Below are 24031 nucleotides of genomic sequence, written 5' to 3' on the forward strand. Positions count from 1 at the left end.
TCATATCAGGGATTGAACTCAGGACCTTGTGCTTGCAAGGCAGGTAGCAGAACCACTGAGCTAAATCCCTGGCCCTAGTTACATTATTTCTAACACACCTTCATAAATAGGTAACTCACAGAATAAAGATCTACATTCTTTTCAGGATTACCTAATTCTAGAATCTCATCAGAGACAGAGACAATCAGAGTTTCGCAGGTCATGTTTTGGGAAACTCGTCATGATGCAGGAACCATCTCAGTGGATACAGGGCGAGAGAAGTGTGGGGGAGACAGCCAGCGGGGTGACATGAATCAGGGCGGAGGAGGAGAGGGGCTAACAGCCCAGTGTGCTGGTCCCTTTCCCACACTGGGCCAGACCAAGCCTACCCCACACTTGAATTTTCTGTGACAGGGTAGGCAGAAGAAACATGTAAGACCTCCTAGGATATAATGTGGGGTAGCAACCCAAAGGCCTGGGGCCAAGATGCCATCTTTTCCCAGCATCCTCTCTGATTCTCTGCTGCTCCTGAACTCACAAGCTGCACTCTTGGTCCTTGATCCTGTGGGCTCTGGTGGCAGCTGCCCACCCTCTCTGGGTCTCAGTCTCCCCACGTGTGCTTTGGGACCCTAGAAATCTTGGTGGCCACAGCCCTTGTGCTTCACAGCTGCTCTCTGTTCTTCCCAGCTCTGCCCACAGGCTGAAGACCCCAGCTGGGCTTCTGGCTGGCCCTGCTGCCTGCCTCTCCCACCAAGAACAGGATGTGGTGTGAGGAGGTGACGGGAGTGTGGGGTCGGGTGGGGAGTGGCCTCAGGACAGGACTTCCTGAAGCCAGATCGGTTTACCACAGTCAGTTGGGCCCAGGACCGCACAGCTGTGAGTTATAAATGTCCCTGTCAGAGCCAGGGCTGGGAGGCCCTGCTGCTGGGGAGGCACAAAGGGTCCCCAGCGCCCACTTGGAGGCCTCCCTGGCTATTGCCTGTCTTCCTGGTGGCTGCTGCCGAGGGCTAGCCCTGGAGACCCCTGGGCTTGCCACACTCCTCTGAGGAGCTCCAATCATAGGGTCTGATGCCACCTCCTTGCCCACTCTTTGCCCCTCCGGGTGCAAAGCTTGTGATTTCCATGGCCCCAAGAGCCCCCGGAGGGCAGGGCATGCCCTGAGCCAGTCTGCACAAACCCTGAGCTTGGCCCCCCATCAGCGCCTCCATGACAGGCACAGGGGCTACTCCTGTAGCTCCAAATCCACAACCAGCTTTCCATGGCCCCATCTGCCCCCTAGGCTAACCACCAGGGCAGGTGCGAAGCAGGGGCAGTCCCAGCTAGTTTGTGTGGGACCCAGCGTGGACATTGGGGGCTGTAGGAGACCTTCCCCAAGTCCCCTCCCTGTACCCTCTCTCTCGGGCTCCTGCAGTATGGGTGAGCAGGAGACCAGCCACACTGAGCAAGGCTATCCTGGGTGGAGGCCTCAGGTCACTCTGACTCCAGGCTGGGGCCACCAAGGTGGGCAGCACAGAGCCAGCCTCAGGCGCACCATAACCAAAGCAGCCTGTGCTTCAGGGACTAAAGCTTCTACAGTTGCGGGGGTGGGGGGCTCCTCTTTTAAAACATACATAGAACTGGGCTGGGGATTTGGCTCAGTGGTGTCGCTGCCTGCCTCACAAGCACAAGGGCCCAAGTTCAATCCCCGGTACCCCCCAAATACATATATAATTACAACTATGTACTGAGACTCAGAAATCACAGAAAATTCCTGCAGTCTTATAGGGATCCAGGCCCCTTTCTCATGAAGCCTCTTTAAACAATTTATCAAAAATGCTTACAGTGAAATATTCCTGACTGCACCCCACTACACCTTGCCCTCAGAACACTCGAGAGTCCCCCTCAACCTTCGGCCTTTACCCAGCTTTATGAGTTTGCCAGGGAGTCCCCCTTCTGATCACAATGACAATGATGAAACTGGTAATAATAACAATGACACCTAAATTGAAGGACCTGTAGCTGTGCCATCCTAAGTTACTTTATGTGAATTTATTCATTTACTATCACCACAGCCTAGGAGGTAGATATGTACCAATTTAACAGATGAGGAAACAGAAAGGTTAAAAAACCAGCCCGAGGTCACAGAGCCAGGATATAAGCCCAGCCAACCTGCCGACACACTGGTACTGGCCAATCCTCTCTGCTCCCTGCCTGGGGGGGCCTGGATGGTTTTCTCTCTAGGAGAGACTCCAATGGTAACAGCAACTGCGCAATAGGCCCCCTCTGCTGAAAAGGGGATCTTTCTGATCCTACACAAAAACTGAGAGCATCCACCAGCACCCACATCTCAGAGGTAAAGTGGCCTCCTACTTGTCTCCCTGTGCCCAGGGCATGCTAGCTCCTCTTCCTGGTCCTCAGTCTTGGACTCGGCAGGGGTGGCGGGGTGGAAGAAGGGCAAGCCTTACCTAGAGATGGGCTGGGCCTGCCCCATGGGGACCCCCTGCAGTGCCCTGAAGGTTTTCCGCGTGAGAAGTGGGGGCTGGAAAGAGATGGCTTCCTGGGGTTGCCAGGTGCGCCCACCCGAGGCCCAGGCCAGCCTTTAGGAGGTCAGGGCAGGGGTCGGAAGCCTGGGGTGGCCAAGGCTGGCATGGGAAAATGCAGGTGGCTTTTGGCCTCTGGGAACAGGGCTTTGTGTCCCATCTGCCCACAGTGGCCTTCAGTATCTGGTGGCAGTGGGTCGCCTTGCATAGATGCCAGCTGTGGTGGCAGGCCAAGGGGTCCTGGCCCAGATCCTGGCTCACTAGGGCTACACTGGGCACTGGGGCTCTGGGCAGCAGCGGGCACTGGCACCTAGACTACAGCCCAGAGCCTTGGGCATCTCCAGCCGCAACCCCAAACTCCTGTGGACCTCGCTGAAGCCATTTCTCTCTCCCTTGAGGACTGGCCATTGTGCCACACCTCGAGGGACCTCCTGTGCCCACTGCCTCTGGGAGGGCAAATGACCTCTCTCTGGGGGGTTATATCGTGCCCTGCACAGCAGGGAAGAGGAAGGCAGGATCCCCCGGAATGTCTGCCTGGTCACAGGATGTAGCAGCAGTGGCCTGCAGGCCAGGGACCAGCAAATGCTGCCTGCGTAGCTCCCTCAGCCCCCTGACCTCACAGACCCGCCTTCTGACCTGGCATCTTCCTTTGGCCTTCCACTGTGTCCCCAAGCCGGTTATGCCACACTGTAAGCACCTCTGTGTTGTTCCATCTTCATTATTTATGTATCCTTATTTAAATCACTTCACACCAATCACTGTCTTTTTACTTAGCTGCATCTTCAGCAACAGTATCTGTGAAATCATGGGTTTGATGGACTAATTATATGTTTTTTTCTAATCCACATGAAAATAAATACAGAATGCTAAAATGTGAAATTCAGATCCGGGCACATGTCCTGGCAGCCCACGGTGTACAGACAGCCTGGGTTGGAGGAGGCTGGCTGTGGGGAGACCTGGTCCAGGTAAGCAATGGGAGCCTCCTGCTGGGGCTGCACAGGGACGTGGTGGGGTCACACGGGCTCGGACCAGCCCCCCTTTCCACTGGAGTGGAAGTCACCACCTGCAGAGGGGTCTCAGTCAGGCTTGCAGGAGGTTCCAGGCCTCTCTGGGCCTGTTTCTCCATGGGAAAAGTAATTGTGTGTGAGCTAGAAGTTCTGCCCAGCTCCGCCAATCAGACAGCAGTCCCCGGAAGTCGAGGGAAACCGGGTGCTGCTGGTGTCCCCTGGGCCTCAGATAGGCCCTCTGACCACGAGTGATTCCCTGACCCCTTCCCCTTCCACCTGGTCAGGGGCCTCGGGTGGCATCTGGTGCCGAGGGAAAGATGGGGCTGTCCTGTGTGACAGCTATAAAATTAGATAATCAGCTAATCACCAGCAAATTAGCATCCCATCTTTACATAGAACAAATATAGTATTTACGTAAAAGTTGTTAGGAGTTTCTCTCTTTTTAATTAGCAGAAATAAATGCAAAATGAATGGTAATTAGGCAGCTGATGGATTCGGTAGTACAATTATGCCTGCAGCAGCGCCCCAGTCCTTAAACATGGAGCTCCCAGGAATCAGAGGAGCCTGTTTACGTAATTTATTTATAAAACAAAGTTAACAGGAACAGAGGGGCCAGGACTGGGCTGCTGCAGAGGGCTCTTGGCTGCAGGTAGAGCCCAGGAGGGGAAGAACTGCAGGGCACGGGGACCGGGGAGGCTGCCCTGTGTTGAGCAGTGTATCTATTTCAGGCCCGGCATGTGTCTCTGGGGGCTGGGAACCGGCCTCCCTGGCAGGAAGTAGGCTGGATTGGGGTTGAGGGGCTGGGAGCAGCTGTCTTCCCCTCCTGTCTGTCTCTTTCTCTCCTCTGGTCCCCACTTCTATCTCCCTTGCTGGCCCTAGACTGTCACCAAGCACTTCTCTAAGCCTCACCTTCCAAAGTGCAGAGAGAAAAGTAGTATTTTTCCTTTCCTCCTGGAACTCAAGGGAAACTAGATCCAAGAATCATACACAAAACACAGGAGGAATATGTTCCAGGAACAGTGGAGTACTCAGTGCTGTGGGAGCCCAGAAAGGAAGCAGCCCAGACAAAGAGTTGTGAGTTGGGTTTTGAAGAATACGCAGGAGTTTTTGGAGAGGTCAGGAGGTGGGAACACAGCACAGCGTGACTGTAGTTAAAGTGCACCCGAGTGCAGGCTGGAGAGATAAGCAGGACCTTAGATGCCAGGTTCAGGATTTGGGCTCCATCCCAGAAGACACAGAAAGGTCTGTGTGGAGGTCGTGGGGCCGTCCTTCCCCAGCCACTGTCCTCTTAGCTCCCCTCCCCCACCAGAGCTGATGGAGGGCCAGGTGGACAGGCCATTAGAGGCAGCTGGTCAGCCAGTGGAGCAGCAGGGCAGGAGGCTAACCTGATTACAGGCTGGGAGGTCTGTCTGCACAGAGCGGGAGACAGCCAGAGAGCCTGGGAAGAGGGCACATGAGGCCACCCTTGGGTCCCCTCAGTGAGGCACCTGTCTTTCCTAGCCAAGGCCCCTGCCCTGTCCCCCAAGCCTGATGCTGGGAGGCCTCACCAAGCCCGGGGGAGGGGAGCCAGTGAGGGCCCAGGGGCTGCGTCCCCTCTAAGACTCCACAGCTTTTTGCGCTGTGACCTTGAAGAGCCACTCCTAACTCTGGGCCACAAAGTCTCCAAAACAAAGGCCCGCGCTGGCCTGGGGGAGCGGGCGCAAAGGAACTGAGGCAGGGCAGGCTCGATCCAGTTTGGCACAGTCCTTGTCCCTGCCTCTTGCCCCGCCCAACCCAATTCGCAGGCTCTGGTGGCAGCTGAGCTGAGACCTGGAAGGCCCAGCCCTCAGGTCCTAAGAGTAAACAGCCTGTGACTGGGGCTCTGGGAGACACGGGCCGGCAGTCACTTTGCACCCTAGAGGAGGAGAGCGGGCCAGCCATGACACAGAGTCTCTGGGTACCTGTCTTTAAACTGGGAATGACACCTGTCCATGGGACTACGAGGTCACTCAAAGGCTCACAGAAGCCAGTGCACACACGGCCACTGACAGTCCCAGCCAGGCTCGTGCTTTGCCTGTGACTCAGGATTTCCCAAAGGGACAACGTCCCACTCCCCAACAGGGACAGCTCTCAAACCTTGGTACCTCTTTTTAAAACAGCATTGCACAACCCTTTTGACCCAGCCTGCAGTATCGGTACCAGGGTTGTTGGGTGTCACTCTCGGAGGCATCCTGGGCCCCTATGGGAAGGTAAGATCACAGGGCACATTTCTCAGCTCTGTAAGTCACACTCCTGCCTTGGGCCAAAACTGACCCAAACCTCTGCTGTGACTGTCTCACCAGCGCAAGAGGCCGATCCAACCTGCAGGATCAAGCCCCACTGCCACCCACACGCCCTCAGGTCCCCCTCTTTTCCAGGCTTTGCCTCAGCTGCAGTCCAGGTGATGCTTGGTGTGGGGCAGCACCTGGGGCAGGGTGCAGGAGTGCAGCCCTCTTCATCAGCTGGCTTCAGGGCTGTGAGAAATCAATGGATCTGTGCTAAGAACTCATCATTAAGACAGGAAAAACTCTGCAGTGGAATTGATTTGTTTAAATATAAGAATACAACTTAACAGAAAACTGTGGAGGCAGAGAAAGGCCCAGAGCAAACAGAACCTGAAACAAGGCAGCTCTGAGAATGCACGGGAACCGGACCTGGACCCCCTCCCCCGCCAGGGCCACCACCCGGGTGGGTGACAGTGTCAGAGACGCCCTTGGCAGCTTGGCTGGTCACTGCTGTGTTGCTCTGGGAGGTGACTGTGCTCCAGGCACCTGGAGTAATGGGGACAGAACTGAATCTTGGTCCCACTCTTGAGGCACTGGGTGAGGATGGGGTGACAAGACCACCACAGGACACCAGGATGGCCGAGTTTCCTGAGTCCCAAAGGTCAGGAAGTGGGGTGCCAGGGCAGGACAAAGGCCATGGGAAGGGACGGAAGGGTTCTCTAAGGATAAGGAAGAGCCCACCTGGAAGACAGCCCTCCCCTCATGGGTGTGGTGCATGCCTGTCTTCACAATGAGGACGATGCTCCCAGAGAGTTGACTGTACTGAGCTCTTCCGTGTGCTAAGACCCTGCAGATGCATTATGGTCACGTCACTGAATCCCACCACCCCGCGAAGGGGGACATCATTTCCCTCATTTCACACAAGAGGCCACTGAGGGTCAGAAAGGTTCGAGTGACTGCCTGAAGTCATACAGCAGTTCAAGGTGACATCTCAGAAGGGCATGGGGTGGGCAGCCCCTAAGAGTCCTGGCCCCCTGGGTGAGGCTGAGCACGAACTACACAGAGCTGGGCCTGTATGCAGGTGCCCCCAACCCCACAGGACCTCAGAGCAAGGGCACAGGCTGGCTGTCCCATGAAGCTCACGAGAAACCCTAATGGCACTTTCTCATGCGGTAGGAAACAGGCAGGGCAGCAGAGGGCAGGACAGGTAATTCACATGGAGAGCACAGCCAGGCCTAATGGCTGGCAGAGGATGGGGACCTACATCCAGAGACAGGGAAAGGCTCAAATCCACTCAGGATGTGGGGTGATGGACAGAACCTGACAGCTCCCCAGCCTCTGGGGGCTGAGACACCCAGGTAGCTGGAACATGAGGAGAAACTGCTACAACATGACCAGCCCAGGACGTGGGGAGCAATGGCCCCTCCCTCAGCAGCCCTGATGAGAGGGTGCCACAGGCCATGGGCCACTGTCCCTCTGCTCTGTCCTCCCACTGACCTTTCTCCTTGGGCAGCAGCATCCTCCATCAATGCACCAGAAAGGCCAGTGCAATCTCTTCCCGGCTGCCCTGCTGCCCTGCTCCTAAGTAAGAGGTTTCCAGAGTTCTCCAGAGCTGGGAGCCAGTTGCCAGTCCTGGCACAAACAGGGAGACTGTGGCCCGGTGAAGGGCAGCCCAGAAGCTCTCAGCCAACTGCAGGGCACTGCCGGGCACAGAGAGCCCAGGAGAGAGCCAAGGAGGGGGCCTGTAAGATTGGGACCGAGGCCAGGGCACTGAGACAGGCTGCGTGTGTGGTCACCATCCTGGTTTACCCCGGAGAGGTCTCCAGGATTCGAAGTTCTCTGTGCTAAAACTGGCCGATTCTGACTTCTGGTTTCCTTCACACCATTTTCAGACTGAGTGTGATCTCTGTGCCTCAGTCTCCTCTGGAACGTGGAGCTTGGGTATGGCTAAGGGAAGGCTGAATTTGATGATGCCCACAAAGTGCATACAGCATGTGACACTGATCACTCGGCACACGGCAGGTGGCTGCTGTCATTGCCACCAGCAGCGTGACAATTCTCACTGCTTCCAGGACCAGCCAGCATGTACCATGCTTGCCAGTGCCAGGCCCTCGCCTAAGGCCTAGACAAACATTGCTAATTTAACCCTCACGGTACTTCTAGCATAGGAACTATCATCATCTCTATTTCCAAGTGCAGAGACCGAGGGACGCAGGGGCTATGCTGTAGGCCCAGCCTCACAGCTGGCAAGTCCCAAGCCCGGAAACCACCTCTGTTTCCACTGGGCACACTCCAAAGCTAGATGTCCACTGGAGGAAGGCCAGCGTCCATGGGCTTCGGGTCACACTGACCCGGGGCAAGAACTGGCTAGCAGGCATGTAGGGACTTCAGGGTTCCCAGGAAATAGACAAAAATGTTATTTTAGGAAACCAAGTCACCGATCCTTAGCCTGGGTCTTCAAGACCTTCCTCTTCCTGTCCAAATGGATCAATCTAATTGATTAGGTTCCCACGGAAAGGGAATCACCAAGGTGGACACCTGCCTCCATTCCTTCTTGTCCTTCTTGCCACACTCCACAGCTGAGTGGTGATACCCATGCCAGAGATGAGAAGTCGGGGGTCAGAAATGGGCAATGGTGGCACAGAGTCCAGCTCCAGGTCTGGCCTCCTCTTGGTGGCTGGTGAGCCAGGAGGAACCAGGCCAGGGGTCACGCTGGGCATGGCTGGCTCAGCCGCAGTGCAGCATGGGAGGTGCATGGCCCTGCCCCAGATCCCAGGAGCCCGGGGGATCCTGGTAGCTCAGGGAAGAGGTCTGGGAGGCCGTCCTGGGCACAAACTGTCCCAAGGAGGAAGAGGAAGTGAGGTGCAGGCAGGGCCCCATCGCACGGATCCCTGGGGGAGGCAGGCCCTGCGGGCCCCTCTTGACATAGCCACTCCTGCTCCAGCCCCCAGGAAGCCTCTGCTCCAGAAACCACAGGCACTGCAAGCAATTAGCTTCCAGCACCCAGGAGAAAGGTCGCCCAGGCCGACAGGCAGGCGGTGGTGGGGTAGGGGCCCTGGGAAGTTGGACCTGGTTATTTTTAGCATCCTGATTCAAGAGGGAGAGGCCCTTCTCCCCACCAGGTAAATGTCAGCGCCACCGCAGACTCGGCCAATTAAAGCAGCTGGAGCCCCAGAGGGAAAACAGTGCCTCCTGCTCACCCGGCAGCTCCAGCCAGCAGCCTCCTCCCTGGCACACCTGTGTGCTGGCCCTGGACAGGAAGCACTGACTTGGTACCAGAGGAGCCTGACCAGGTCCCTGAACCCTGGCCTTCGGTCTCGGCTTGTCTGTGTGACCCTGATCAAATGTCACACCTTCTCTGACTCTAGTGTACCCCACTGGAGTGGGGGCCCCCTATGCCCACCTGATATGAGGAGGGCAGTAATATTCTGGGATCACAAAGAAACTCCGAGTTCAGGGAGAGTTGCTACCTCTCACTTTGAGGTGGCTGCTATAGTAGCTCAGAAACAAACTGTGCTTCCTGAGCAGGAACTGGGCAGCCAGAGCTGACTGCTGGGCACACTGCCCTGGGCACATGGAGTCCAGGAGCCAGTGGCTGTGCTTTGCTGATAGGAGAGGAGTGTAAGGAGGCCATCGTGGGACACTGGAAGCTCAGCAAATACTCGGAATGGGTCCAGCGGGGCACTGGGCAGACTGCAGGCCTGGCAGTGGCACGGGAGGCCAAACAGGGCATCGTGTCTGCACTGCAGCTGTGGGGAGCCACCCCCATCCCATCGCTAACAGGAAGGCCGGGTCCCTGGCCCACAGGTGGGTCTGCAGCAGGGGTCTCAGCCTGTCCTCCCAGGTGACCCAGGATGGCAACCCCAGGAATCTCAGGGCAACTCTTCCCATCCAGACAAGGCCTCAGCTTCACACTCTAGTACCAGCTCACACCTGCCCAAAGGTAGACCCCCCCCAACAAAGTGCTGCCCTGCTGGGACTCCTAGATGCAGCTCAGTGACATCTGAGGGAAACTGAGGCAGGAAGATGGGGCAGTGATCTGCTCAGGGACACGTGGCACAGAAGAAACAAGGTAGGAACTTTCTTTTCCTGGCCCTGTCTGGCCTCCAGGGGGCATCGCCTTTCCTTTGCCGCCTGTCTATGCAGTTTGCCACCCTGTCCTGGCTGAGGGGCTGAGGCTCAGCTCACTACTATCTGGCTCATGCTCTGAGGCCCAGCTGCAGTCCTACCTCTTCCGGGTAGCCCTCCCTGACTGCCCACGGCCCATCAGAGTTCCCCTTTCCCTGGGTAGTGTGGATGTTATCTTGTGGCCACCTGGGCACTCTGCTGAGCTTGGCCCAGGGGGCTGATGAGGGACACAGGCAGTCCTTGATTTCTGGAGTCCAGTGTCCTTCCTCACCCCCTTGCACCTGTAGGCTCTCAAACCAGGCCTGGACTTGAGGTGTGATGTCGGCCTCTGACCTCTGGGCTTGCAACCCGAGGGCTACTTGTGCAGTGATCCTCCTGCCTCAGCCTCCCAAGGGCTAGGATTACAGATCCTGCCTCAGCTTGCCCAGATTGTAGGCTGAGGTAAGTCCTGCCAGCACCCAGATAGCCACTCCACTCCCCGCCCTGCAGAATCCAGGCTCGGCTGTGTCCAGCCTTTGAGGTCCCCAGGAGCTGAGTGCAGAGACCCCAGGAAACCCAGGAACGCATATGCCTCCCCTTCGCAGGGTACCCAGGCTGTCATCCCGTGGGCTCTGTGATCTCGGCCCAGTGGGGCTGGGCTCTCCCCTTTCCTCCATGATCATGAGCTGCAGCGCACAGGGCTGAGCCCACAGACCTCCCAGGAGCACACCAGATCCTATGCCAGGCAGTGGGACACCACAGGGAAAACTCAGTACAGCCGCAGATAAAACTGGACCCAATTCTGTACCACCAACAGCTCTAGGACCCTAGCTAAGTGTCCTAACCTCTCTCTTCTGAGTTTCCACACCTGCACGATAGGATAATCCCAGTGTCACTGGGTTGTCCCTGGCCTTGAACAATGTACTTTGTGACTACCTGACTTGTGTCGACTAACAAACAGCAGCTCAGAGAGGCAGCGAAATTTATCTAAGGTCACATAGCAGGTCGGTGGTGATAGAAAAGGACAGTTCCGGGCGGGCCGCCTAGATGATCCCCCTCTGGGCAGGAATGAGAAGCAGGCCTGGGACTATTTCCAGCCCTGGGCTGGGGTGGGGTGGTGGGGCGGGCAGGGGGGGGGCTGTGCATTCTCAGCTGGCTTGCAGACTGACAGGCTCTTCACTTGCGCCTGGAATCCCAGTCCTGCACGCCCACGACAAGGCGGGGCTGGAGTCCGAGCTGGCCTAAGCACCTGGCCCTTGCAGCCAGCCCCTCCCTACCCACGTTTCCTGACAGCTGACAGGGGGGCGGGCTGCAGTGCACAGCCAGCCCCTGGGGCTGTCCTAGTGCTAAGCAGTGGCTGGGTCCTCTCCTGGGCACCCCAGATGCACCCACCCCAACCCAGCTCTGTTTAAGACCTCGCCAGCCACGCCTCTCCCCCAGGAACCACGGCCCACGTACCCAAGGCTTGGGTCAGTCCCAGCCTGCACCTCCATCTGTGACCGCCAGCAGTTTCGACTTTGCAAAGAGGTTAAATCACTCATCTGAAGCCACAAAGAAAGGAGTGCCAGTGCTGGAAACACCCCAAGCCAGGCCAAGCCTGCATCCCTAATCGTGGCAGTGTGCTCTCATTTGCCCATCTGAAGTGTCTGAGTGCTTTTCTTTTTTAGATAAGGTCTTGCCGCATAGCCTGGGCTAATGCTGAACTCACTACACAGCACCAGCAGCCTCATACTTGCGATCCTCTGGCCTTGGCCTTCTGGGTGCTGGAATTACAGGCCTGCATCACCATGCCTCGTTTGAGAGCCTTTCACAAAGAACAGCTCGTCACATCCAGATGTGATGCCCCTCCAAGCCCCATGCAGCCTGCTGGATTTGGAAAAGAACAAAACACCAGGTCACCGAGGTACACAGGATGGCAGGCAGATGGGGGAGGCTGGAAAATAACTGAAGCCTCTGTCACACTTGTCCCCAGCACACCTCCTTATCTGCAAGAGAATGGCAAACGTGCCTCGGATACTGGGCCAGGTCTGGGCCCCAACAACCACAGGGGCTTCTTTGGGGACCCCTCCCACTTGAAGGCCTTCATGGGAAGGAAGGAGGGGAACCAATCTCAGGGTGTAGCATAGTTCAGAGGCACCAATTCTGTCCCTGCCGCGTCCTGGCTGGGAAGCTCCACTGGGGCCTCAGCCTCCTGATCTGCAAGGTGGTCACCCAGTTTCCTAATCTTGAGGGAAGTTGCTGGGTTAAAGAGCACAGGCACTGACACCCTGTGGTCCAGCTCTGAACCACCGAGTAGGTGGCCTCGAGAACCTCCCTGAGCTCGTGTGCCTCAGTTTCCCCACTTGAAATGGTGCACTAAGATCTCCCTCTTGGGGAGTTCAGGAAGGTGGTAGGCAACCTGAGGAGATGGGAGTTCCAAGGGTGGGGGGTCAGGGAGCCCCCAGGAGTCAACCTGGGTGGAGCAGTGGGAGGAAGGGACAGAAACGACAGACTCCACCCACTTGGGGTGGCCAGTGGGGTGCCGGGTGGACTTAGTGAAGGGACAGAGCCTCTGACACCCATAGCAGCCCCACAGTACCCTTTCACCCATGACTCAAGGGTGCCAGGAAGCTTCCAGGGGTCTGCAGGGGAGGAAGCAAGGGCCCAGGGAGGGTAAGGGTGTACGCATGGCCAGTCACACGACTGCCCTCAGTAGCGCCCCCAGAGCTATGGCTTGGCTGGGCCTAGAGCTGCTTGGGTCCCTGGGGGCTGCTGGAAGTTGCAGGTGACAAGCTTCGACCCCAACCTGCTCCTGCTCCCTGGAACACATCCCCCCTGTGTGCACCTCAGTCCATGTGTCCGCGAGCATTCCCGTGTACAGTTCACTTCCTGATTGTGCATCTGTGAGCACACATGTACATGTGCCAGTGTGCACACATGTGACCCTCCTGAGTGACACCTGTGCATACATGTATGTGACGGAGTGTGTCTTGCTATATGTATTCCAGGCGGGCCTCAAACTTGCAGTCAACCTCCTGCCTCAGCCTCCTGAATGCTGGGATTACAGGCGTGAGCCACCACACCCAGCTATGTGTCTAGACTTTAAGTGAGAACCAGGCCAACATGCAGGACGGTGCCACCCAATTCATTTTCTTCCCTATGAAAATCTCAGCCCTCTCAGATTTTCTAGGCCATGACCTGTTACGACTCCTCCAAGAAGCCCTCCTGGATCCCAGCCCACCACTCAGAATTCCAACATCAGCCCCACCCCACATGGTGGCAGCTTCCCCGCTACACATCCTGCCACTAGCCAGCTGCTAATCCATTTACGCCCCTTCCTGTCTCTTAGGTCTCTTGGCTGCGGCCTCCCCTAACCCCAGACTAGAATACAGCCCACCAGTGCCCCTGCTTCCAGTGGCCTTTCCTGGAAGTCACAGGATCTGTCTCAAGCACACCTTCAAGAGAACTGCCTGACTTAGAACCCTCAATGGCTCCCTACTACCCCTGGGATCCAGCCCAACATCTGTGGCCCGTCACAACCCCTTGCCAACTCCTCCGCCAGGCATGCTTCCCCACACGTCCCCTGTCTGTCTCCTCACACTTTTCCTCACTTTGGGGTCACCTCCCCGGAATTCTGCTCTCCAGTGGAGCCGCCCACCCCATCACAGGGATCAAAGCACCTGTGCTTTTCCATGGAGCACAGAGTCAGACTGGTCGCTCTCCCCTGCCTTGTGGTACCCAGTACAGAGTCAGCATACAGCAAAAGGCACTTGGGAAACTGAAGGAGGCAGGCAAAACTAGAGAGATCTTCATCCAGCAACATACCCCTCCCCTAGAGGGGACCCTAGGCGCCACCTCCGAGGGACCCAGGAGCCAGGCCTGGTAGATGCCACACAAGTCACGTGCCCAGGCCAACCAGCACGTGCCCTGGGAAGGGTTGCTCCTTTAGCTCCTATACCTTGCATTAGAGACAGGACACTCACAATCACCTGAATCCCCAAGGAGGAGCTGCGGAGGAGGGAGGCGAGGTCAGAGCAGGGTGAACAGGTCAGGCCGAGGGCACCTAGACCTGGACGCCAGCCCCAGGCCTGGCCAGGTGTGTGAGCTCGGAAAGTCACCTCCTGACATGAGGCTCTTTTGTCACCTGTGCTATGGTAGCTACACTACTACAGCCTCAGGTGATGAAGTTGCAACAGTGTAGTACTTAGCACAGTACTGAGAACACAGTGAATGCCCATAATGTTATGTAAGTCATAGTGTTTTGCTTTGTTTTGTTTTTTTTCAGACAGGGTCTCACTATGTTCAGGCTGCCCTGGAACTTCCTATGTAGAACCCACACAGTGCTCCTGCCCCAGCATCCCAAGTGCTGGGACTACAGGTATGCACCACACCTGGCTGGGTGTCATGTTATCATTATTGTTATCATTACTAATATTACTTCTATATACTAGATTAAAAAATCGAGGTTCTCAGCAGCAGAAGGACTGGGCTCACCCAAACTATACTAGGAGTTGGCAATAGAATAAAACAAATGTACACGTCCCAGGCCAGGGCCCAGCCCTTCCAGTGTCCCGCCTGGAAGGCCAAGGAAGAAGAGCCTACTTACTGCAAAGCGAGCCTTTCCACACCCACTATCTGCCCACCCAGCCAGCAGGCACAAACTATCCCCTTACCTGTTGAGATTCTGGGGCCAACCAAGGCTCAGGTTGCTGAGATGTCTGGAAAGGGAGGCAGTGGGGAAGGAGGAGGTGGCTCCAGCCCCACTATATCCGAGCACAGTTGCTTCAGGCCCTGCAGGAGAGGAAAGGACCATGAGTTCCAGGCTCTGACCTGAGGGCAGCCCCTCCCCTCCACTGACTTCCAAGTGCCACCAGCCCGGGTCCCTCTGGATTGGCCATCTGGACAATCGAGCTGGGAATGTGGGTGCTGCCCTCCTGCCTCCTGAACTTCCCCTTCAGGTCCTGGAACCAGCCCCGGTGACCTCCAAAGTGCCATGGGACAGCAGCAGATGACACTACACCCACTATGGTGCCCCATCGGCCCCGCCTCCTGATGTCAGCCTTGGCACAGGCTGGGTCCCTGACCATGACTCTTTGACCCCACCTCTCTGATTCCAAGGCCCCTTGGCCCCAGCTCAAAAGCTTCTACGTCTGATGAAAGTGGCTGCCATCCCACCCAACTGAAGCCGCTGTCCCTGCACACTTTATTTGCAAGAAAATGGCAAATGGGCCTGGGATATTGGACCAGGACTAAGTCCCAACAATCCGGGGTGCTTTTAAATCCATAAGCCACGGAGGCCTCCAAAGTACTGTGTCCTTCCTGCTGCTAGAGGGCAGGCCTCGGGGTCAGCCAGTGAGAGGACAAATGCTCCCATTTCACAAGCAGGAGGACTGAGGGCTGGATGGCAGAAGGGCTCCTCCCACGGTGCCCCGGCAGGCAGGAGAGGCAAGGCCAGGTCTCTTGGCTGCTGCCATCTCCCCGCAACGCCTGTGTGCACAGACGCCTGACTCCCCTCACTGGTGCGGGACCCCCAGCCATGGAAGGTAGCTCCAGGGTGACGGAGAGAAAGCGACAAGAGGTCCCTGTGGTGGAAAAAGGTGCAGGAAGAAAGACAACACTCAGAAGAGAGCTGCCTGGTTTTAGGGCTCTGCTGCCCCCAGCAAGGAGGCCTGAGGCTTAGGCGGCAGAGGGGACATCACTAGGAGCCCCAGCAGAGTCTCAGCAGATACAGGTCCTGGAAGAGTCCCAGAAGCACTCTGCCTTACAGCCCCCAACTGAACCAGGAGTGGCGGTGCATGCCAGCAATCCCAACACTTCAGAGGCTGAGGCAGCAGAATCATAGGGAGTTCAAATCCAGCCTGAGCTACACAGTGAGTTCAAGGCCAGCTGGAACTACAAAGCAAGACCTTGTCTCAAAGAAAGCAAAACGGGGGTCTTCTCACATGGCCACAGACCTTTGAGTGGGTGAGCCAGTGTGCCCACACAATGAGTTACCCCCCACACACCCCCGCATTTAGAATGAGCAGGGTGCAGCTTCAACCAGAACACATACATCTCACAAGTACCACACTGATCTTAGAAGCCAGATGCAGTGGCGAGTACCCTTTTGAGATCCATTAGCATCAAGGTCAGGAAGAGGAAGATCAAGTCCACACCGGAAGCTAGCTAAACAGTGTCAGAGCACCTCCGTAGCTCCCCCCACCAAGAGGCGGGGTATATCCTCCGCCCCTAAACCTGGGCGGGCACACACACACACACACACACACACACACGCGCGCGCGCGCAGAGAGAGAGAGAGAGAGAGAGAGAGAGAGAGAAACGGCGGGCACACACCCACACACACACACACACACGCGCGCGCGCTCAGAGAGAGAGAGAGAGAGAGAGAGAGAGAGGAAACCTCAAGGGTCCTGCTGCTCCTGGCACTAACTCTTGGAATTCTTTGGAATTCTGCCACAGGAGGAAGCAGTCTAATTTATGTGAGGTAAATTGAGTCCCAGCCCAACAGCAGCACCACTATCGGGGTGACGGAGACCATCTTTGACCTTCAGGTGAAGCTGACAGTCCAGGTGACTGGAGCTGAGGGGGACGAGGAGGGGACACAGCCACACCACTGGACAGTGAGTTTCTAAGTAGTGGTTGTTTTAGGCCAGTCTGGAGTGGTTTTGGGGCAGAGACACATGGTGAGAGCAGGCTGCCGGAAGGCGGGACAGGCTTCTCAAGAGGGAGGTCCCTGGAGGCACATGGGAGACGGCCAGAGGGCTGGATGTTCTACTCCTGGACAGCACAGCGGTGACTCACACAACTATGCTCACTTCCAGACAATCTGTCGAGCCACACATAAAGGAGCTGACACTTCTCTGCACAAATTTAACAATCTAGTAGTAGTGAAAAGCAAACACATCCTGAGGCCCCCCATCCAAGAGTGGGAGGTCCAACCCCAGCCTGGTCAGGAAGCCCCTCCTCTGGGAAGCCCACCCTGACTGCCCCAGCTTGTGCGGGCTGGGCCTGTCTGAGGGTGCGGTTCTGCCTGGTTGTTCTGGTTCCCCAGCCCTTGGAACTCTCCAAGCACCCCACTTCCTCTTCCCCAAGGTGGAGACCCCTAGCCTGTGCGGACCAGAGCAGTTTCTGGGGATTAGGGACACAGGGGTCTGGTGATCCCAAGGTGAGTCACAAATCAGCACCAGACAGAGCAACAAACCCCAGCTGGCTGTCCCCAGCCATCTGAGTAATCTGTTTATAGTCTCTGCTGGGTCCTTGTTTTTTCTCTCCCATGGTGGGGACTGAGCCCCAATAGGCCAAGGCCCCAGGGCCTCTTCCTGGCTTCCTCAGGGACCCTGCTATACCAGCAAAGGTGCCAGCCAGGAGCAGGCTAATAGGGCCACACTGGTCCACGGCACCTGTCCCCTGGCCCTGGCCTCAGGCACCCTTTGCTAAGAAAGGAAGCTCCCTCCCAGCAAGGAGGCACAAAGCCAGACAGTGGCCTAGTCCTTAGAGAGAGGTGACCGTGGGCACGCAGGACAGCCAAGAAGGTCACAGCCCAGCTTCCGAAGGAATTCTAGAATGGAGTGCTTGATGCGCTGTGGTTGGAGGGGTGAGCATCCTGTCCCCAGAGGTATGCAAGAAGAGAAGTGGCCACATGGGGCTGTGGATGCTGTGAGGCTGAGGGCATCAGGAAGGAGCTCCCCTCCTGCTAAGAGTCACCTGGGCTGGTGGTTAAGCACACAGTGGTCCAGCCCACCCTCCACCCTTAGGACGAAGCCTGTGGGTCTGGAAGACAGCCCAGAAATTTACATTGTGAACAAGTCTTCCCAGGTGATCCCCGCGCCATCGAAGGTTTGAGGGTGGGGAAGGTGCTGGGAGATGACCTTCCAGGTCCCGCTGGGCCCAGAGATGAGTGATTCTCAGTCTCCCCATTCATCCCATCCAAACCCCACCGGAAGACACTGGCCGCCCCACATCATTAAAATAAAAATGGTTTAAAAGCTGGGGAGGGGGCTTCTCATCCCATGATGACAGCAGCCCAGCTCCTTCCTAGGCCCTCAGATCCCCCCAGAGCCATCCAGAAAGGCGCAGCATTGTGGGAGGGGGTGACAACTGCTGAGCTGCTGCTCCGGAGGCCCCGGAAAGCAATTATCTTGCTCTTAGCAGAGAGGCGCTGGCTCTTACAGCCCTTCCCTCCCCTCTTCTCCCTCTCGCTTGCTCGCACCCGCGCTCGCTCTCTCTCTCTCTCTCTCTCACACACACACACACACACACACACACACACACAGAGGAACTCTCTCTCTCTCTCCCTCTCACACACACACACACACACACACACACACACACACACACACACAGAGGAGCAATCACGCTCACCCAGGCCAAAGCCCCGTGGCTGGCTGTGCACCCCCTCCCCAGCCTCCCGAGCTCCCCGACTTGCTCAGCCTCTGTCCTCAGAGCACAGTTCCAACGCTTAAATCATTTAGCCCGCTAAACCAGAGACGGCAAAATGGGTGCTATTTCTTAAAAACATACAGAGAGCGTATTAAATTATTGATAGCCATTAAACAGGGGGAAAAAATTAAACAGCTCTCAGCTCTTATCAATCATTCATGCAGTTTCCACTGGGGTGTTTTCTGGGGCTGGCTCCTGCCAGCAGAGAAGGAAAAGGCATGTGGCAGCATGGCTGGATGCAGGCGGGGAGGGGGCGCTCCAGCCCCCACGAAGACCCTCTGGAGGGGAAGGGCAGAGCAGGAGGTCAGCTCTCCACTGCGAGCTCCGCCTCCCCTCTTCGCCACATCATTAACCAAGGGAGACTCCAAGGCTACCTTCAGGAACCCCCTTAATTAAATCCAGCCTGCTTTTATTAGGCACCTACTATTATACATCAGCCTGCAGGATGCACGGATAATGGAGCCCCCAGGTCTCTTCCCAGGCAGGCGGAGGGGGGGGGTCCTTTGCAGGAAGGAGTGATGATGCCACAGAGGTCCACAGAGAGGAGGCTCAGGAAAAGGGGGCCCCTTGGGCCAGAGGAGAGCTGCCAAGCAAGACTGCCGAAGAAGTGATTCCTGGGTGAATTTCGTGGATGGGGAGCAGAAAACCACCCAGAGAACAGGGCGGGAATGGTATTGCAATGGGGCTCGGGCCCAGGCCAGGTGGGTAAACCAGCAGAGCTGGGCGTGGGCCAGCACCCCTCTTGTCACAGCCCTGCGCATCCTGGACAGCGGCTTCTGGCAGGCAGGGAGGGAGACCTGGGTAGAGCCAGTGGAGAGCAGGGCAGCCCGTGACCTGCAGCAATGATCAGATCCAGGCCAGACCGGGGAGGGACACACGAGGCCAGCACCCCGAGCTGTGGACAGGCAGGAGGTTGGCGTTCACCCCAGCTGCCTGGGGCAGCAGCACCTCCACCTCCACAGGGCAGATCCATTTCCTGGCTCTGACTCAAGACACCTAAGCCAGGGTGACACCGGCCCCAGGGGCTGCAGGGCCAAGGCTCCGCTTCTCTGCACACAGACAAGCCTGGCAGAGCTACCTCGGGAGCCAGGCTCCCTCCTGCTGCGGAGCCGAGCAGTGCCGAGGACCCAGGCTCCAGGCCTGTGGGAGCCAGCCGACACCTGATGACCCCTGCCTCACCAGCTGAGGGCCATCCACAAGCAGAGGCCATATGAGGCTCCGAGGCACGGATGCAGTGGGAACAAAGAGGCTGGGCACTGCTGCCTTCTCCCTGCCTGGCACAGCGCACCATGGGCTCTGCATTCTTGAATGCCTTTCAGGAGCTCTCACTCACTGGAGCCAGAGAAGGAGAGGCCCTGCCAAGTGTGGATCGCACCCTCGCCAGAGAAAGCTGCTGTCACAGGGAAACATTCTGGAGAGAGCGGCTGTTTTCCACCGCCGCCCGGGATGCCACTGGGAGATGTTAAATCTGCAAAGTTTCGAGTGATGCGAAGGAGCCCTCTCCCAGACTCCCAGAGCTCCAGCCTTGACGATCAGGCTGCCCCACACTGCTGGCTGCCCTGGAGCTGCGCCATGGGTGGCTGGAGAGAGGGGGCCACAAGCCAGGGGCCCCAGTCATGCCCAGCCTTTGCACCAACCTTCCCTCCCTGGGCCTTAGTGGCAGACACACATGAGGCCCTGTGGCTCCTGTGCCTCCTGTGGCCTCAGCAACCTCCGGGGTGTCTGTGGTCAGAGTCTGCCAGGGACATGTTGTTCCTGAAGCTGCCCCAGCGCCTCTGCTCTGCTTGCTCCAGGCCTTGGTGCGGTGTCATTGACCTGCTTCCCAAATGGCTTGTGACTCCGCGGGGTCCCTGCCACCCCTTGCCGGGGTTGCTACACATGACTCCTTCTCTTCAGTCCAGAGTCCACACAGGTGCAGGGCCCTGGCAGAGCCGGGATCTACGTTAGCCAGCTGAACAGCAGAACCAAGACCACAAGAAGCAAAAGATTTTGCAACCCAAATCAAACACACGAGTCCCTGCTCCTTTACCAGTGCCAACTCCCCACTGCTAATCCCCTGCACTTTCATCCCCCAGGGCCTTTGCATACACCATTGCTTTTGCTACCACTCAAGTCCTTCTATGGGTCAAGCTCCAGGTCACCTTCCAAAGCTGTAACACACTTTCCACATTGTACTAGACCAACTGTGGGCACATCTATTCCGATCTAAATGGGGAACACAGTGAATGAAAACAGGGTTCCCTTCGTCAGCACTTGACACCCAGGGTCAGAGGGAGTCTCTAATTTCACTACACTCAAACTACCTACCCAAAACCCAGCTCACCACTTACTTATTTACTTTTCTTGTTGTTTTTTCTAGAAAGGATCTCACTATAGTTCAGCCTGGGCTTGAACCCACTTAGGTAGTTCAGGCGATCCTCCTGCCTCAGCCTCCTGAATACCCCGCTATCATTTTACGAATCACTCCCTGGACAGGGAGTGAGATGCTGTCAGCCAAGTGTAAAGAAGTGTGCGGTCTTGGAGGCCCAATGCCCAGCAAAGGGGTAGGCTTGGGAATTTCCAGACAAATGCCAACAACCACAACAACAACAACAACAACTGGCCACAAGTGAATCACTGATCTCGAGTTAAGAGCTCTGAGAAGCAGGTGCCAAGGTCTCAAGTTTTGGCCTGCGTGGGCCACTTGGCCTCCCTTAGCACAGGCTTGAAGGCACCCCTGCCACGCCCTAGTTGGCCATCTGCTCCACCCCACAGCCACTGAAGCTCCAACAGCCGGACGCTGGAGCCAGAGCAGCCCAGACGTCCTATGGGAGAAGGGAACCCTCCCCAGGAAGGATGCCAAGTTTGGCCCATACACTGTGCCCTCCTGGAATGCGCGCCTACCTCCTCCTAGTTCACAGGGGCTGGTTCTGGTGTAGCCTGCCCCACTGTGTCCGCCTGTGCCCACCTCAGCCCCAGGCCTCCTGCAGCCTTGTACGGTTCTGAACTGTGTTCCCCCTGGCCTGGCCATGGTGTCAGGAGATCCATGCTGTAGTACAGCCCCTGCCAGGGCAGGGACTTCACATTCTGGACCCCAGCAGGCACTCGGCTGGAGCAGCACAGCCTCTGGTGCAAACAGCAAGGGTCCGCTAGTCCCACAGGTACCCATAGCCATCTGCAGGCTGTGTGGGGGGCCCTCATGGCCACCATGCTGGTGTCGCCAGCCACTCCACAGCCACCCCATAAATCAGGAAGCTGCCTGCCACAGGCATTTAAATCATAGTACCTGGGAGAAGCGGCCCCCACTGGCATGGAGGGCAGGGGGAGAGGAAGACCCTGGTGTTTGGAATTCCTGTCATCAGGGGCATCTCCTGCCCTCACCGTCGAGTGATCCCACAGGCCTACCCAGCCTTGCCTGAAGAGCCTTTCTTCCTCATTCTGTCTTCTTCTCCCACACTCAGCCTGGACCCTCCAGGTACCCCCAACCTAGCACTGCCCTGCCACCCTCAGCACCAAAAGCTTCATGTGGCCGGGACCAAATAGTCCACTTCCGGTTCCCAGACCTGCATCTGAGTGGGGACCCATACCAGCTCACCTAGGAGTCCCTTCCTTCACCTGGTCCTGCTTCCCTGCTCTGTCGGGTGGGTGAAGACCCAAACAGAACCTCTCAGAGCTGCTGGACCTGAGGACTCCATTGCCTCAGTAAAAGATCCCCTGCGATAGGAATTAACTCTGACTACAAGAAGTACAGCCTTGGGGAGATGTGGTGGAGCAGGGTGATTAAACTGAGTGGAGCGTGGCTCTGGGGTGCGCCCAGGAGCAGATCCTCAGTGATGCTGCCTTGGGAATGGGCTGTGTGCAAGGCACAGACAGATGCAGCGAGGACAGACAGACAGACTGGGAACTTGTCATCAGACAGTGAACACTGGACAGTTCCCAGGAACTCGCTGACCTCCCTGCCCTGGCCTCCAGCTGCTAGGAGCCGGCAGGGGAGTGCAGGCACCACTCTGTTCTGAGAAGCCTTGGGTGCTGCTCCATGCCAGCCCCTGTGATGGAGCGGGGCCAAGCCATTCCATGCCCCTTCTCCTTAGTGCCCCCCCAGTCCCCAAAGCCCTGCTCAGCCTCAGCAGGCTAATTCTTTCTATTTGTCTCCTCCACATTGGACCAATGGGCACTGTCCCCTCTCCTGCCACCAGGTGGGGCCCGGGCACCTTGACCTCCTCACCCACCTGAACACGTCTCCAACTCACCCACCTCTGCAGAGCTGCACCACGCAGGGTGAGTGATGCCTGAGCCCCAGGACCCCCCACAACAGCCTGATGCTGTATTATACCCATTTCATTGATGAGGAAACACACAGAGGGATTAGAGGAAGTTGTCCAAAGTCACACAGCCAGAAAGTGGCTGAAATGAAAATCAAGCCATTTGGAAACCAGAGTTCTCACTCACTAGGCCACAGAGACTCAGAAGGAAGGAAGGGAGTGGGGTGGGGTGGGGAGTTTAAATACCAAGATGCACAGGATAGCTGTGAAGCTACCTGTCTTTGTGAATGGGAACTGAAGTGGCCAGGACATGGGTGTCAGTCCTTCAGGCCAGGTCTCCACAGTAACCTGCTGTGGGATCGTAAGCAAGTCACTTGCCAGTGCTGAGTCTCTATTTCCTCCCCTGTAAGATGGGGGTGAATGGGACCGCCTATCCATTGGCCAGACGTGAAGGCAGTGGCTGAGCGATGGCCCCAAAATGATGCAAGGGCTCCATGCTGATGGCTGAACAGACAGGACCAAATATCCAACACAGAGCCCGGCGCCTGCTCTGCAAGGGGCCCTGGAGAACCACAGGGGAGAACCCAAGACCATCCTGGGATATCTGGGCACACTGCCACCCAAAAGGACCCTGTGAGTGAGGCTGCATCACATGCAGAGCAGGCCAGGCCACGCCCAGCTCCACCCTCTGGGGTCCTTCTCAGGCCGCAGAGTCACCGTTCTTGTTTCTGGTGACCTGTGCCCAGCCCTGGGTTGGCGAGAGTTGGGCCACACACAGGCTTCTTCAGCACAGGGCTGGGTGCTGGCCCTTGGAGGCACAGTGGGGGAACAGTCCCCTGCCTGAAGCACAAAGATGCCCCTGCTAAGTCCCCAGGGGACCTTCTGGGCTTGAGCACTTGCCAATCACGCTGCAGGCTCGGAGGAGGCGGTGACAAGTGACTGCTCCTGAACCACCTGCTTCCTTCTCACACCATGGCAGGCATCGCCCATCATTGTGCCTGGGTGCTCGCAAGCTCGTGTGGCCTCAGAATTATTTTTTTCTCACCCTTTACTTGCACTTTTCTGGCTGCCTCAATGTCCCGAATCAAATCAAAACATTTACTTTTCATGGTCATTTTTACTTGGGGGAAGAGCCAGCAGCGGCGCTGTGCCAGATCCGGCGAACAAGGTGGATGAGGACGCACTGCGATGTCTCCACGAGCCTGCCTTTCCACAGGACGGCACTTGGCAGCAGCATTGTCTGCTGTGATCTCGCCTGATCGAGACCTCATGAAAGAGGACTTCTAGAACTGCATCAGAAAGTGGGAAGGACAGCGGGATGTGTGTGCTAGAAGCAAGAGGAACATTCTGAAGGGCATTCATGGCAATACGTCTCTCACTGTAACAGTATTTTAAAAACTTAAATATTCACCATATACTTTGATCACACTATGTACAAGTTAAACAAAAACAGAAGAGTGGAGAATAAACAGTGGTACTCTGTCGCTGCCTTCGTGGGCCTCTGAGCCCCCCGCAGC

At 56.8% G+C, this 24031-nt stretch overlaps 1 protein-coding gene across 4 annotated transcripts in view; it reads right to left on the bottom strand.

Annotated features, from left to right (window-relative positions):
- The window catches only part of Zmiz1 (zinc finger MIZ-type containing 1), a 149542-nt gene extending 134917 nt beyond the window's left edge, over window positions 1-14625 (bottom strand). For all 4 annotated transcript variants that reach the window (XM_010617796.1, XM_010617797.1, XM_033766478.1 and 1 more), the window contains exon 1: window positions 14508-14625. The gene's annotated coding sequence lies outside the window, so the exon portion shown is untranslated. The remainder of the gene's footprint in view (window positions 1-14507) is intronic.
- Between the last annotated feature and the right edge of the window lie 9406 nt (window positions 14626-24031).

This window comes from Fukomys damarensis, unplaced genomic scaffold (assembly GCF_012274545.1).
Source record: "Fukomys damarensis isolate Sample0158 unplaced genomic scaffold, DMR_v1.0_HiC HiC_scaffold_20, whole genome shotgun sequence".
In the NCBI taxonomy this organism is placed as follows: Eukaryota; Metazoa; Chordata; class Mammalia; order Rodentia; family Bathyergidae; genus Fukomys; species Fukomys damarensis.